General features: G+C 46.2%; 2 protein-coding genes across 14 annotated transcripts in view; one reads left to right on the top strand and one right to left on the bottom strand.

Moving 5' to 3' along the window:
* The window catches only part of LOC108023360 (mucin-5AC), a 106494-nt gene that overhangs the window by 48758 nt on the left and 44048 nt on the right, over positions 1-13688 (bottom strand). The window lies entirely within an intron of this gene.
* Positions 9718-13688, top strand: part of LOC108023361 (broad-complex core protein) — an 87981-nt gene continuing 84010 nt past the window's right edge. Inside the window, exon 1 of one of the 5 annotated variants that reach the window (XM_050886336.1) lies at positions 9718-10481. The gene's annotated coding sequence lies outside the window, so the exon portion shown is untranslated. The remainder of the gene's footprint in view (positions 10482-13688) is intronic. The other 4 variants (XM_050886350.1, XM_050886339.1, XM_050886361.1 and 1 more) reach the window with 4 other exon arrangements.

A 13688-nucleotide genomic window follows, 5' to 3' on the forward strand; every position in this document is an offset into this window, starting at 1 on the left:
TTAGTGTGAAAATTTCACAGCCATTTTATAGGCGTACTTAAGTGGTTTGCCTCTTGGCGGCACTTCTAAGCCAGGGCCCACCCCCACACGCCACATTGCTGCTCTATTAGGCACACACACGCACATGTGGCAGAGTGTTGATTTTTGTGGCATTTAAGCCTTTTTGAACTTTCAACTTGTCGGTTGGCTGGCTGGCGGGATAATGGGTTGGTGGTTTCCCAGCTTACTGCCCTTGGATTGGTGCGCTCGTTCGCTGGTAGTTTCGTGAATTGTTTTACCGCTTTGCCACCATTTGTTGCCTGTTTATTTTGACGGGCCCCGACTTCGGTGTGCGGGGGTGCGACGAGCCGTTTAATGCCATAATCCCGTGCTCCTAGTCCTGGTTTAGTCGTTGTCACTGTCCCGTTCGTGGCCAGGGGACGGGCCTGTGGAGGGGTGGGCCCTGCGGCTGGTGGTTTAAGTGCCTGGGTGCGTCTAAATTGGCGGTTAACCAGAAGCGTGATTGATAATAAATGGAGGATAAGCGGTCAGGCAGTAGGCTGTTTTCTACTCAGGAAGAGAGTGGGTAGTGGTAAAAGATCCCATCCCGAAGGAGATCGTCACAAGGAGACTCAGCAATAAGATCAGCTTGGACGCGATCATCACAGTATGAAAAGACCGAATATCAGAATTATCTCAGTTAATGAGTCACCCTAGAAAAGGTTTTTACAAGATGATCATTACAATAAGATTATCTCAGAAGACATCGGGCTATACGGGATATTTGAAGACCTCTACCTATAGACACTGCATTTTCATAACTTCACAAGTAGCTAGTCCTATTAGAACTCTGACGAGAAAGAACATCACAGGAAGTTTTTTGCATACGCCTTGGACGTGGTCTTACAACTGAAATATTCCCCTAATAGGGAGAACAAAGATCCCCACCTATAACGTCTCAGCCTAGAGGAGATCATTCCGAGAAGATCATCACATTAAGGTCGCCCAGAAATCACACGAGTTTGGTATTTCTTTGGCCCTGTGCCTGTAGAGAGTGCATTCTCTTGAGCTAATGACGCAACCCTCGCCACCAATAGAACTTTGACGGGCTGCAGAGGAGCGAAGCGCGGATGAGTCGGGTACATTGATCCCGAGAGGCTTTATTTTCGGTGGGGATTCCTGCACTAGTGTGTGCGAATGACTGAGAGGCTCCCCTCTGTCCCTCCAACCCCTCCCCGGGTAACCCTGTGTGTGTGTACGACACAAGTAAGCTAAACTAACAATCCGAATCCCAATCCCAGGCCCAGGCGCAGGCCCAGGCCCAGTCCGACTTCGAATCAGAGTCAGAGTCAGAGTCAGAGTCAGTTTCCGTGTCCCAAATGGGCTCCTGCTTCACTTGTACAGTCTTTCAAAGCGGCCAAGCTAGGGTCCGCTGCTCTTCCCCGAACGAGTGGCTGGGTGAGTGAGTCAGAGGCGTGGGCAGGGGGGAGAGCACTTTTTGGCAATACATTTTTGGCAAATTTACTCAGCCGCAGAACGACGACACGACGACACGACGAACGAGCGGAGCTTGACGGCGATCGCTGCCTCTCGCTCTGGCCTTCAGGGACTGTAGTTTGAAATGTGCATGTACCCACACATGCACAGCGCAGAACAAAAAATAAAATAAAACCCACAGGCGGACAAAGGCAGTGCCTCTCTCTCCGGGCTACTTCCTAAATTTTGTGTGCTGCCCTCGCTAGGTCGCTGAGCTGCGATCGTTATATATGCACTATATCAAGTGTGCCGCTGTGGTGGTGCGTATCTGTGTGTGCATATTGTGTGCGCCATCGGCGGCGCTTGATGGTGTGCGTTGAGAAACCTCAAAAAGTTGCATTGAAGCCGTTAACCTCGGCAGCGCGTTCGTCGCCCGAGTTTGTTTTTGGAAATTATAAATGTCTTGCCGCGCGGTCCTCTCCCCTCCCCCCTCCACCCCCTTCCCCATCCTCTGCCCCTAAAAAAGGGCAGGGGTGGAGGGGGGTTGATGTGCAAGACAGATAGAGTAAAGTCATTTGCCAAAATGCTTCGTTGGCGGAAGGGGCTGCAAACTACAAACACATGTGCGCCGCCAGAAGACGCAAAAGACCCCTGCGGAGCGTGGAGTATGCAGTATGTGCATCTTTGTGGTATTTGTGCTCTGCGCGATCGTGAGTGGCACTAAAAATTACACAAAAATTACGCAAAATAAAGCAGCAGAAAATATATGGAAAAAACAGGGCACTGAAAAGTGGAGGCACACAAACTCAAACTCAAACTCGTTCGGGAAAGAAGATTTGTGAGTTTGCAATTTTTGGCACACCACACACAAACGGGTTTCGATCCGATTCGTTTCGTGCGTTCCTCTGCTGCTCCGGCTTCGTTTTCGGGCAGGCATGCAACTGCCCCTGCACCACCGGCATTGTTGAGCAATTTGCGCACAGCTTTCTATGGCAATGGCACTGGGATGGTGTGCTATGGTGTTGTGCGGTGCGGCATGGTATGGGGCAGTAGATGGCTTCGGATCGGGGGCCTCCAGGCGGGGGAAGCCCAAGATGCCTGCCCTTAAATCATGTAAGATCGATGGGGAGCCCGGTGCAGCGTTCGGGCATTCTTCAGGTTTTGTGTTTTCGGCGCTGGGAGTCCGTAGAAAGTTTTTGTGCTTTGTGCTTTGTGGGCCGACCCAAAGGCAGGGGAGGGGGAGGCTAATAGGGGCCCGGGAGATTGGGATTTGTCGACGATTTCTCTTTTTCTGTCTGTCTGCGTCTGTGTTGCAGCCTGGAAGATGCAACTTTGATCGCTGCAGGAATGCAATCTGTCCTTTTGCACGACCGGCTCCAGTGGCAATTGCAGTGGCAGTTGCATTTCACCTGCCTAACGGAATCAATTAAAATCGTTTATGCTAATTTTTTGTGGGCCCCAGCATTTTTCATTAAGAGCTGGGTAAACATGTTAAAAAGTAAAATAAAAAAAAATTGACCAAAAAAAAACAAAGAAAAACGACGCAACCACAAAAAAGAGAGGAGATATCTCGTGGGCGTGGGCGTGGGCTTCGGCATGGGCGTGAGGCGTGGGGCGTGGCTGACATGGCATGTGGGGAGCTTTGTCCAGCGCCCAACCCTCCAGCTTGCAGTGGCCCCCACTCGCACTCGCACTCCCACCACCCACAACCCACTCTCACCACATCCACACCCACTAACGCACGGGTCTAGCGTTACATTATATTTTTAACATTTTAAAAATGGCTGCCTCTTTGCCCCGCACGTATGTAATTGCGAATAGTACGCGAGCGTGTGTGTGGGTGAGTCGCATTCAGACAATTTAAGCACATAAATATATATTGCATTGGAAAATGCACAAAAAGTTTCACAAAAATCAAAATAAATAACCGCGCGTAGGCATAACAATTTATTGTTTAAAAAAAAGGCCCCACAAGCACTCAAATTCATGCCCAAAAAGGGGGGCGGGGGCTGACAAAAAAAATAAGGCAAATAGGCGGCAGAGTGCTGGCCAAATTGCAGCGCTTGTTGTTGCCATTGTTGTTGTGTGCCAGCCGCGTTAACGTTAATATAATCCAAAAGTATAGATAAATACCCAGCCCATTGGCCCATGTGTGCCGGTCGAGAGTTTTTTCCGCACAGCGGTGTTGGCTCATTGGAGTCCTTTGTGCGGTGGCTGTGGATGCGGCTCCGATCCAGAGCCCTTTCCCGTTAATTCCCAAAATCAAATGCGCACACACGTACGCAGCGTTGGGGAGGGGCGCGGGGCGGTGGAGCAGCAGTGGGAGTGGCAGTTAGCCAAAATACGCACATCGCACCCACCCACTCCCACACACACACACACACACACACACACACACACACACACACCACTTTTCCAACTCTTTTCCGCCTGCATGTCATTTTCATAATACGCGCACATGTATTGATGCATGTACCACGCGGCGTATGTGTAATTTGTCCAGCAAACGCCCATCCATCCACTCGGCCACCTACTACCACCCACTCCCGCCCACTTGCAGTGCAAAGCGCAGAAAACAAGCAAAACAAAAAGTGAAAACAACACAAAACAAGGCGAAAAAAATGATGTCAGTGGATAAAACGAGCAAAACAAACGAAACGAAGAGGAAAAAGAGGAAAAATGAACCAAATAAATTGCACGGGTGTGCGTGCGAGAGTGCGAGTGTGCGTGTGTGATTAACGAAAATGCATTGGCCGTATGGCGGACAGTATATCCGGTGCCCACTGCCACTGCCACTGCCACTGCCCCAGCCGCTGCCACTCCCACTGCCACTCCCACCGCCCCTCTCCGCCCCCCCGTCAGCTGCATTTGCATTTTATTTTCATGCGTGTGCAGCGCTGTGCGTGTGTGTGTGCACAGGGCCATGTACTGAGTTTTGGGCATGTTTTTTATTATTATTAAACCTTTTCATTTTTTGTGATGCATATTTATTTTTTGACTTTTTCGTTTTGTTTCCTTGCGAGTCCTTTTTTTGCGTACATTATGTATTACCAAACACACACAGATACTTACACGCCAGGAGGCAGGGAGAGTGAAATATGTCGTTGATGTTAATGCGATATTTGGGCGCTGTTGCATTACCGTTATTTCGCGCCCACCGTACATAGGCAGCCGCCCAGCAACCACTCCCTCCCCCTCCCTCTTCACAAACAGAACTCCCCCTTATGTATTTTTTTTCGAGTCTTCTCCTCTTAGTTCCCTACTTTTTTCCCTTTTTTGGGGATTCGGTTGGGGGTAAAAAAAATGTTTTTCACGCAATTTTCCAGCCGCTAACGGCAATTTGGACATCAGCACGAAAACATTTTTGGCTGGAGTGGGCATGGGCGCAAAAATGTCTGATCTGCAAGTTCCCTTGGACTGGCTGCGAAACTTTACATCCTGCGACTTACAAAAATGATTCAATAAACGCCTTATAGAAAAACAAAAACGAACGAAAACTACATATTTTAAGCGATCCATTCGGTAAAGTTTAATTTTTTCAGTTTGAAAGATCCTCAAAATTAAGAGAGAATTTCCAAAATTCTCTTTTGAATTTTTGATCGAGGTAGCGGTTACTTAAATAGAAAATAGTTATTTTATATGAAAAGGACTGTGGTTCAATTATTTTCCACGCACTTTAATTGTTTCTTTACAGAATAAGATTTTATTTATATATGTTGATAAATACTTCGAATTTAAAAAAATTTGTAAGTCTCTTATACATTTCTTTAAATATTTTCATAAGTTCATTGTTTTTAGGTTTATTATTGTTATTTCGATTTTCGTAACTATAGAGACCTTTAGCCAGTTTTAAGGCTCTTCAAAATTTTTTATTATTACATAATACTAAAATAATATTAATATTCGGCAAGCCGAAGCTTGTATACCCTTGCAGTTATAAGAAATACTCAACGTTAGTAAAACCATGTGAAATTTTTTAGGATTTCCAAATTTAAAATTCTGAACTAATTAAAAATGTTATTTCCAAGCGTAGGACGTTATATGTATAAATATAATATAATAATTATATAAAAAACACCAAAGATATAATTTTTTTTTTTAAATTTCCGATTATTCCTATGGGACAATAAGATATAGTTGTCCGAACCGGCTGGTTCCCACTTATATACTACCTGCAATAGAAAGAAGACTTTTGGGAATGTTTCAGCCCGATAGCTTTAAAACTGAGAGACTAGTCTGCGTAGAAACGGGCAGACAGACGGACAGACGGACGGACAGACGGTCATGGCTAGACCGACTCGTCTTGCTGATCAAGAATATATATATTTTATGGGGTCGGAAACGTCTCCTTCACTGCATTGCAAACTTCTGACTGGAATCATTAAACCCTTGTATATCTTTTAGAAACAAAATTTTTAAATTTGAATAAGTGTGTATTGCATTAGAGTCCCAACCAGGTCTTCGATTTTGAATCAAAAGCCAATTTACATTTAATTTCTTCAACAAATATAAATTCAACTATTATATTTAGAATTTGTTAGAAACCTTAGTTTCTAGAGTGCTTAATGTTACAAGATTTAACTACAAATTCAAGAAGTTGATGACTATACAATCTGAATATTTTCTGTGAAACCAGGATGTATGCCCTTTTAATTACTAATAACTAAGAGTAGAAATTGTGTAGGCGGTTGACACAAGTTCATTGGTTTCACTCACGACATTGAGTGTGTGGTTGGCTCCTTATTGAAAACCTCTATCCACCTACTGGCCGCTCAACAGGTGGCTAGCTCTGCCTTCTAGCTGGGGATAGCTAAGCCAGGTGACAAACTACTGCTGGTTGAGATACAATATACAAGTGCTTCTACCCCGTGTGTGTGGGTGTGTGTGCATTGCCACATTTTGCCATGTGTATGCGACGTCCGCAACGCTGAGCTCGCTAGGCCTATTAAACAAACATATTACGAGCCCCCTCCCCGCACCTCGGCCCACACTCACGCATCCGTCGGCTAGCATCCCAGTTGGCCTGCTCACACTCACGCGCCAAAAGCGGCGCCTGAAAGCAGGCAGCAAAAAATGCACAAACTGCACATGCACACACACACACACACACAGGGGCCAGGCACATGCATATATGTGGCAAACGCCTAAATGTACGGCTGTGTGCGTGCGCGCGTGTGTCGGCGGATTTTAGCGCATTTTTATATAATTTCCACTTTGTTGCCTCGTGTGCACATTTATTTATTTTGGTTGTTTTGTCCTCTTTTTTGATGCAGTTCTTGTTGTATTCCTGTGCTTTTTTTTTATCAATTTTCGCTGCCACACGCCACGACCTTGCCGCACCACACCCGCCTACTGCCAGCATTAACTGCGCTGCACTTTTCCGCAGCAGCAGCGGCAGCAATTGCAGTTGCAGTTGCATGGGCCGCGGCCGCGGCCGCGGCAGCGCTGCACTTGCAGTTGCGTTTTTATATTATTCGGCCTTTTATTTTTTAGTTTTTTTGTTTGCCGTTTTTTTTGTTGCCACGTTTTTTAGCGTGTTTTTTTTGCCATCCCAGGGACCGCACAAAAAACGCCCATAACTGGAATCGGCTCGCCGGACTGGCCGGACTGCATGCTGCATGCTGCAAGTGCTGCATGCGTGTGCGTGCATCCTTTTTTCGGCTTTCGGGGGTTGTTTTGTTCGCCAGCACACACGCACACATGTGCAGCGACGCACTGGGAAAAACAGCAAGCTGGAATTGAAAAAAATAGGGGAATGCAACGCTCTGCCCGGCGCTCGTGTGCTCATCGTTCGTTCGTTCGATTTCCGTTGACTTATTTTTTAATTTTATTGGCGCCACATTCGCAGTCGACGGCGCTGCCGCTGCCGCTGGCCAGTGGGCGGTGGGGCGACGGCCAAGGGGGTGGGACAGTGCATCGCACTGCAGTTTTCAGTTCTCAGCATGCAGCCGCATTCAATGTCAGTGCATCGGGCGTTGGGAGATGGCGAGTCGGGTCGAGAGCTTTCTGCCGGCCGGCTCGCTGTGAGTAGGCCTACTAGATGTGGCAGCTCGGCTTTTGGTTTTGTTTTGTGTTGCCTACTTTTTGTGCGCGTGCATTTATGTTCGACGCTCTTAGTCCTGCTTTTTTTGGTTGCACTTTTTTTACATTTTTTTTGGCCACTGTCCAGCATGCGTGCGGCTGAAAGTGCGTGTGCCAGAGAGAGTTGGCTGCAGTGCTGCGCTGCTTTGGTTTTTGTTGCATCCTGCCAGTCGCCAGTCCTTCGTCCTCCTCTCAAGTTTTACTTTTTTCGGTTTTTTTTTTATTTTTTGGCACTTTTCCATTATGTGCTTCGTTTTGCGTGACTGCGACTTTTTGATAGGCCTATACCCATGCGTCGCTTATTTTGGGGGGATTTGAAAGCTTTGCCTATGTGCAGAGCAGAGCAGCGCGCTGCAGCTGGAAAAGGCAGGGGCAGGGTCCAGCCTCCAGGACGAGGCTGGGCCTCCGGTGCGTATACGTAATGATATGTACATTTTTATTGTTTTTGCTTCTTTTCCTATTTTTTCGAGTCTAGGCATAGCTCCACCCGTGTGTGTGTGATTGTTTTGCGGGTGTGTGTATGTGGCGTCCTTAACTAAATAAATATAATGAGTTGCACAGTGGGACAAAGGCTGCAGAAAATGGCCAACAAATTTGAATATGTTGGGCTTTTAGCCATTATATGTATATATTAATTTATGTGTTTTCAGCTTTCTCCAAAAATGTTAAGGATGCTTAGATAGTATAACTTCAATTAAAATGCATATCGCGCAAAAAGCGGTAAAATTTTTTTTTTATTTATTATCTAATCAACTATTTTTAAGTAAAACCGCATTTTATTTTATGGGTTGATCTTATTAAAGATCCTGGCCTTCTTTAACCATTATATTTTCAAACCAACAATCATCTAAAGAGATGTTATAAATCAAATAAAAAGGTTCCGGAAATTGAAACTTAGTAAGTTTAACATTTTTTCTTGACCTTGGTTATTACTTATTTATAGCTAGATCTCCTCGGAGGATCCTGGCCTTCATCGATCGCCAATTCAGACACAAAGAACAAACCGAGAGAATGGAAAGCTGACAATCGAACCCTTTTCAATAAAATCGCCGCCCTTGTCCCACTGCTTCGTAAAATCCCTGTGGGGCTTGAAAAAGGGTTCGGGCTTGGCGGCTGGATGTTAGTCAAAAGAAAATAAAAATAAAAATCTACAATAAACGCATCGCACTTTTTTCTCATGTGGATTTGCATTTTTGTTAGTTTTTTCTTTTTTGTCTCTATATGTTTTATATAAATATCTATAAGAGCAGCATGGAACCCGATGCTGCTGCATTCCCTGCACGCATATTGCGCCTGTGTGTGCGTGTGCTGCAACTGCAACTGCAACTGGTGTTTGTGCATTATTTCTATATAAGCGAATATAATATAAAAAGACTGTGCCGATTTCTTTTATTTTTACTTTTTAATTTTTCCTTTTTTTGCGAGGCTACGCAGCAGCGCAGTCGGCGACGACGTAGGCTCATAGGCCGAAAAAGGACGAAAGCGTCGCTCATTTGCCACGCATCCGTGTGTGAGTGTGCGTGTGAGAGCGGCGGAAGGGGGTGGTGGGGGTCAGAGGGGTTGGGCAGGCGAAGTGCACACATATTTTTATAGGGTTTCGATTGCGTTTTTTAATTTTTTAGCTTCTTTTTTCCAATTGCATGTGCATGTGAGTTTGTGTGTGTGGCCGTGTATTTGGATTACGCTTTGTAGCTCGTTCCGCGCCCTTTGCACCACCCCTCCCCTTTCCACCCCCTCCGGCACATGCAGTGCCCAGTTTTTGGTTTTACTTTTTCACTTTTTTTAATGCCCCTGCATTCAGGCGTGTGTGTGTGTGTTTTTTTGTGAGCGCTTTTTGCATTTTTGCAGTTTGTTTTGGGCAGATTTTTATTTTTCGGCGACCAGTCCCGGCTCGTCCGACAGAGACGGCAGTAGCGGGCGAACGAGCAAGTGAGACAGGGAGCAGGAGCAGGGAGCAGGGAGCAGGAGCTTGACCAGGTCCGGCCGATCCTGAAGTAGGGGTAGTGAGCTGTGCGTGTGTGCGGTGTGTATCTGTGTGTCTCCATGCACGTAGGTGTGTGCGTGTGGCCTGGAGAAATGATGGCCACGACGACGCTGGTGACGATGATGATGATGATGATGTTGGCTCATTACGAGCTGCCTGCATATTATGTGCAGGCCAGCGGTGCAGCGGCTCAGAACCGACTTTGCCGTTGCCGTTGGAGCATTGACAACTGCAGGCACATATAAATATATATATCTCGATACATACATGTATGTATGTAGGAACACACTCACACATAGGCAGAAAAACATAGAGGACATCAACGCCAAAATTTGTGAAGCCCCGGCCTCAGCCTCAGCCTCTGTCTCAGCCAACGACGACTGCGACTGCGACGCTGATCTCAAAAACACATTTTCTGGGCAACATTATTTTTCGTATAGTTCGGATCCATTTAGATGAACATCAGTTAGCTATCGGATTGGACGTGCGTCGTTCTAAAGAGCCAACCAGAACCAGTACCAGGTCCAATGCCAATTACCAGCCCAGCCAAACCAAGTCAACCAGCCAGCCCTTCAGTTAACCCAAGTGAAGTCAAGTTAATGACCCACCAGTTCAGTTCAGTTAAGTTCAGTTCGAGTGAGGCCTAGGAGCCAGCAGGACATAGACCAGGACACTGCAGTGCAATGCCAGCAACAATCCGCAAAATCCGCACTCCAAAGTGGAGCGAGCAACGTGCCCCCGCCCCGCCTTTTTTGTTCAAGTGCTGAGAAACTGTTTTTTTTCGCAAGTGATCCATGGTAAATCGCTGCCAAGTGACAACTAACTAACCCAACAAAAACAGTCTGAACCCAGAGATCAAGATCAAGATCGAAACACAAAACTGAGACCCGAGTGCGTGAGTGCTAGTTACAAACAGTCATCGTAGCCATCGCCAGGAGCAGCAGCCAGGACACCCGAGCAGGTAGGTTCCCACTTTTTCAACTCCTACTCTCCTTAATCCTCGCTCCCCTGGTCACCTACTAACTCCTGTTTGGCGTCAGAAATTACAAAGTTATAACAACAATAACCGGGGGAAGCAAAACATTCACTTTATCATTTTTAACACTTGGCCACGGTGGGCCAGGCACAAAAAAGCCAGAGAGCTTCCGTTTTTGCTCCTGCTTCAGCCAGCAGGGATGCAAGGATGCAGAGGATGTTACCACGGAAAAAATAAAGCAGGCAGGCTGGCAGGCAGCAACTAAAACGGCGCTTAGCACAGGCTGCCTTTTGCCGTTCTGCCCGTGCATCCTCCCCAGATCCCCATCCACTCCCAAGTCCCCTGCATCCGGCAGCCTGCCACGAGGCATAGACATAGACAGGACCTCACGCACACATGCACACCGCGAGGGGTGCAACAAAAAATGCAAACAAAGACAAAGTCAACAAAGTTTGCCAGCCAGGATGTGCGAGGGGAGCCGACTGAAAAGAGGCGGCAAAGTGTCCAGGAGTCAATTGCCCAACAATCGACGGGATGCCCGATGCCCAACCCCCAATCCCTACTCCCTATAGGGAGTGCACCCCCAACTCCTTCTAATTGTGAGCCATCCATGGCGTTCTGGGGGCTGTGAAGGGGCACAAAACCACTGAACGAGCCAACCACTAATGTTCACCATTTAATTTCAATTTGCGCGATGCGCTCTAAATCGCTGCTTATCAATTAGGCGAGAATTAAATGAGATACAATGCAGTTACACAGGTGCAGGATCAAGGATAGGGGGCCCAGCCAAGGCTTAAATGTGGTTAACATTTAATATCATTAAACAATTAGTTAATGAACTTAGGTATGCCGATCGTTATGTTAAGGGAAATAAAGCCACATTAACCATAACCAAGAACAAAGTTTATCCTTAGAAAAGTCTTTGATATAGAAATGTAGATTGATATCGATCGGGCATAACTATCATTAATCTACTCTTCAAATTGTACCTAATAACACAAAATAAATTATTTTATTTAGCCTTAAGCTAGGAAATATTTCGAAATAAAACTAATATTCCTTGAAGAATTTTTTATTAATATAATAACATTTATTTTTATTTTGTATTTATGTAAGTCTTTCAACTCAGTGTAAACGGTTCCTAAGTATGAAAATATTTCTAGAACGTATTTTGTTACCTATTTTAATGGTTATAATTCCCAACTGATACTATTTGAGCGGACAATGGAAATTTGATGAGAAATTTAAACAATTTTCTTCCATGTGAATGCATGTTATAATAAGTTAGTATTCATATATGAAGTGTTAAGGAAGTGCAACAATTTGTATAATCCATATGCCCTGAACCATGAAAAGTAAACTGTAAGCACTTGGGGTAAACGAGTGCACATTTACTGTGTTTTGTGTGAAATTTCACTTCCTACTTCTACTTTTGTGCGAACACCTCCCTCAACCCCTCAACCCCTCAAGGCCCCGATTCCAGCGGATCTCCGCAGCGATCAAGACAATTCCACGGAAAAATTCACGCCGTCTCTCAAACTGGGACTGCAATTTTTTGTTTTTAGGCAAAGAGCAGGCGGTTCAATGACCCAACCGAAACCAAACAACAAAACCCAGAACACACACACACATTCGTAATCCAAACAAAAGCCGAAAAAACCAAAAACCAAAACAAAACAACAACAAAAGCTCTACTAAAAGCCTCCAGATTCTTTGTTTGCCTGTGTGTGTGTGCGTGTGTGTGAGTATCTGTGTCCGAGTGATCGGGAGAGGAAAGCATTGCAGTTTGCCAAAAATGAGCAGAAGAGAAGGAAGAACACATGCAAAGATGACGACGCTCGGCGTAAAAAATCAAAAAATCCAAAAAATAAAATAAAAGTGCAAAACCCGAAAAAGATTCACACACACACACACACACACAATGGTGTAACGAAAAATATCAAATAGCAAATTACTCATGCGAAGAGGGAAGGGGTGGGGTTTTTTGGGGAGGGGGAGAAGGAGGGAGCGAAAGCAGAAAGCAAGCTTGTAAGGTGCCAGCAAAGCGGGGAAAAAGGGCACAAGATCGTTTGGGTTCCTCCAGCGTTTGTAGAGGATCAGTGCCCGAAATATAGGATAATTGCCGAATTCAAGGGATTGAAGGACCGCCATTATCAAGTATACGCCACATGGCAGACCAGTCTTAGGGCACAGACAAAGGGGTTCTAAAGCCCACATTGCCCCTTCCAAATACCCTGTGATCCTCTGCTCATAACCGCTCAAACGGACAGGTATATTCTCTGCGCTGCAAATGCAAAATAATGCAACGAACCTTGTATCCGGTTAGACTAGAATTTCGGGTATTAAATGACACAACAACACCAACAACAACAACAAGCGGGCAAGGGAAGGCCAAACTAAAACGCTGGCGAAACTGTTTCCATACGGCGAATGAAGCGCAGTGAGGAACATATAGTATGTGCCGTGTATACGAATATCTGCCATATATACACAAAGCACCTATATGGTCCCAAACGCCTACGAACAAATGCGCAACTGCATAGGCATAGGAAGGAAAAGCGAGGGGGTCAAAGAGGGGTTGGGGTTGGGGTTGGGGTTGAAGAGGGGTTGCAAGAACCGGCGAGGCACTTGTATGCCTTCGCACACACTCACGCAGGATCGTGGCCAAGTGTGTGTGTGTGCTTCTTTGGGACTGACTATTCGGTTTGTGCGCTACAAAAGTCGAAAAAACAACAGCGGCGAATTATGTGTGTGTGTGTGTTTTTTGGCAGTCATTGACCCTCGACCAGCGACTCGAGCGAGCGATCATGGCCAAGGCAGCGGATGGGCAGCGGCTGGGCAGAGAGGCGGCAGCGGTGCGGCAGAGCCCCGGCAGAGGCGATGTAGAAAGATAGCAAACAAGTTAAACAGAGAGCGATAGTGTGTATGCGTATGGGTATGCACATGCACATATAGGTTCGCATGCCGTGCTGGTGATCTCACCGTTCTCCACTCGCCACTCTCCACGCTCTGCGTCCTCCACTCTCCACGCTCTGCGTTCTCGGCTCTCCACTTTCTTCGGGGGAAGCTTTCCGGCGGTACAGGGTGCTTAGATGCGTCGGAGCATTGACTTGGCCAAAAGCAATGATTCACGACCCCCAAATCGAACCGGTGATGATCACTGGGATGATAATTGTTTGGACGATGATGACG

Source organism: Drosophila biarmipes, chromosome X, assembly GCF_025231255.1.
Source record: "Drosophila biarmipes strain raj3 chromosome X, RU_DBia_V1.1, whole genome shotgun sequence".
Lineage (NCBI taxonomy): Eukaryota > Metazoa > Arthropoda > Insecta > Diptera > Drosophilidae > Drosophila > Drosophila biarmipes.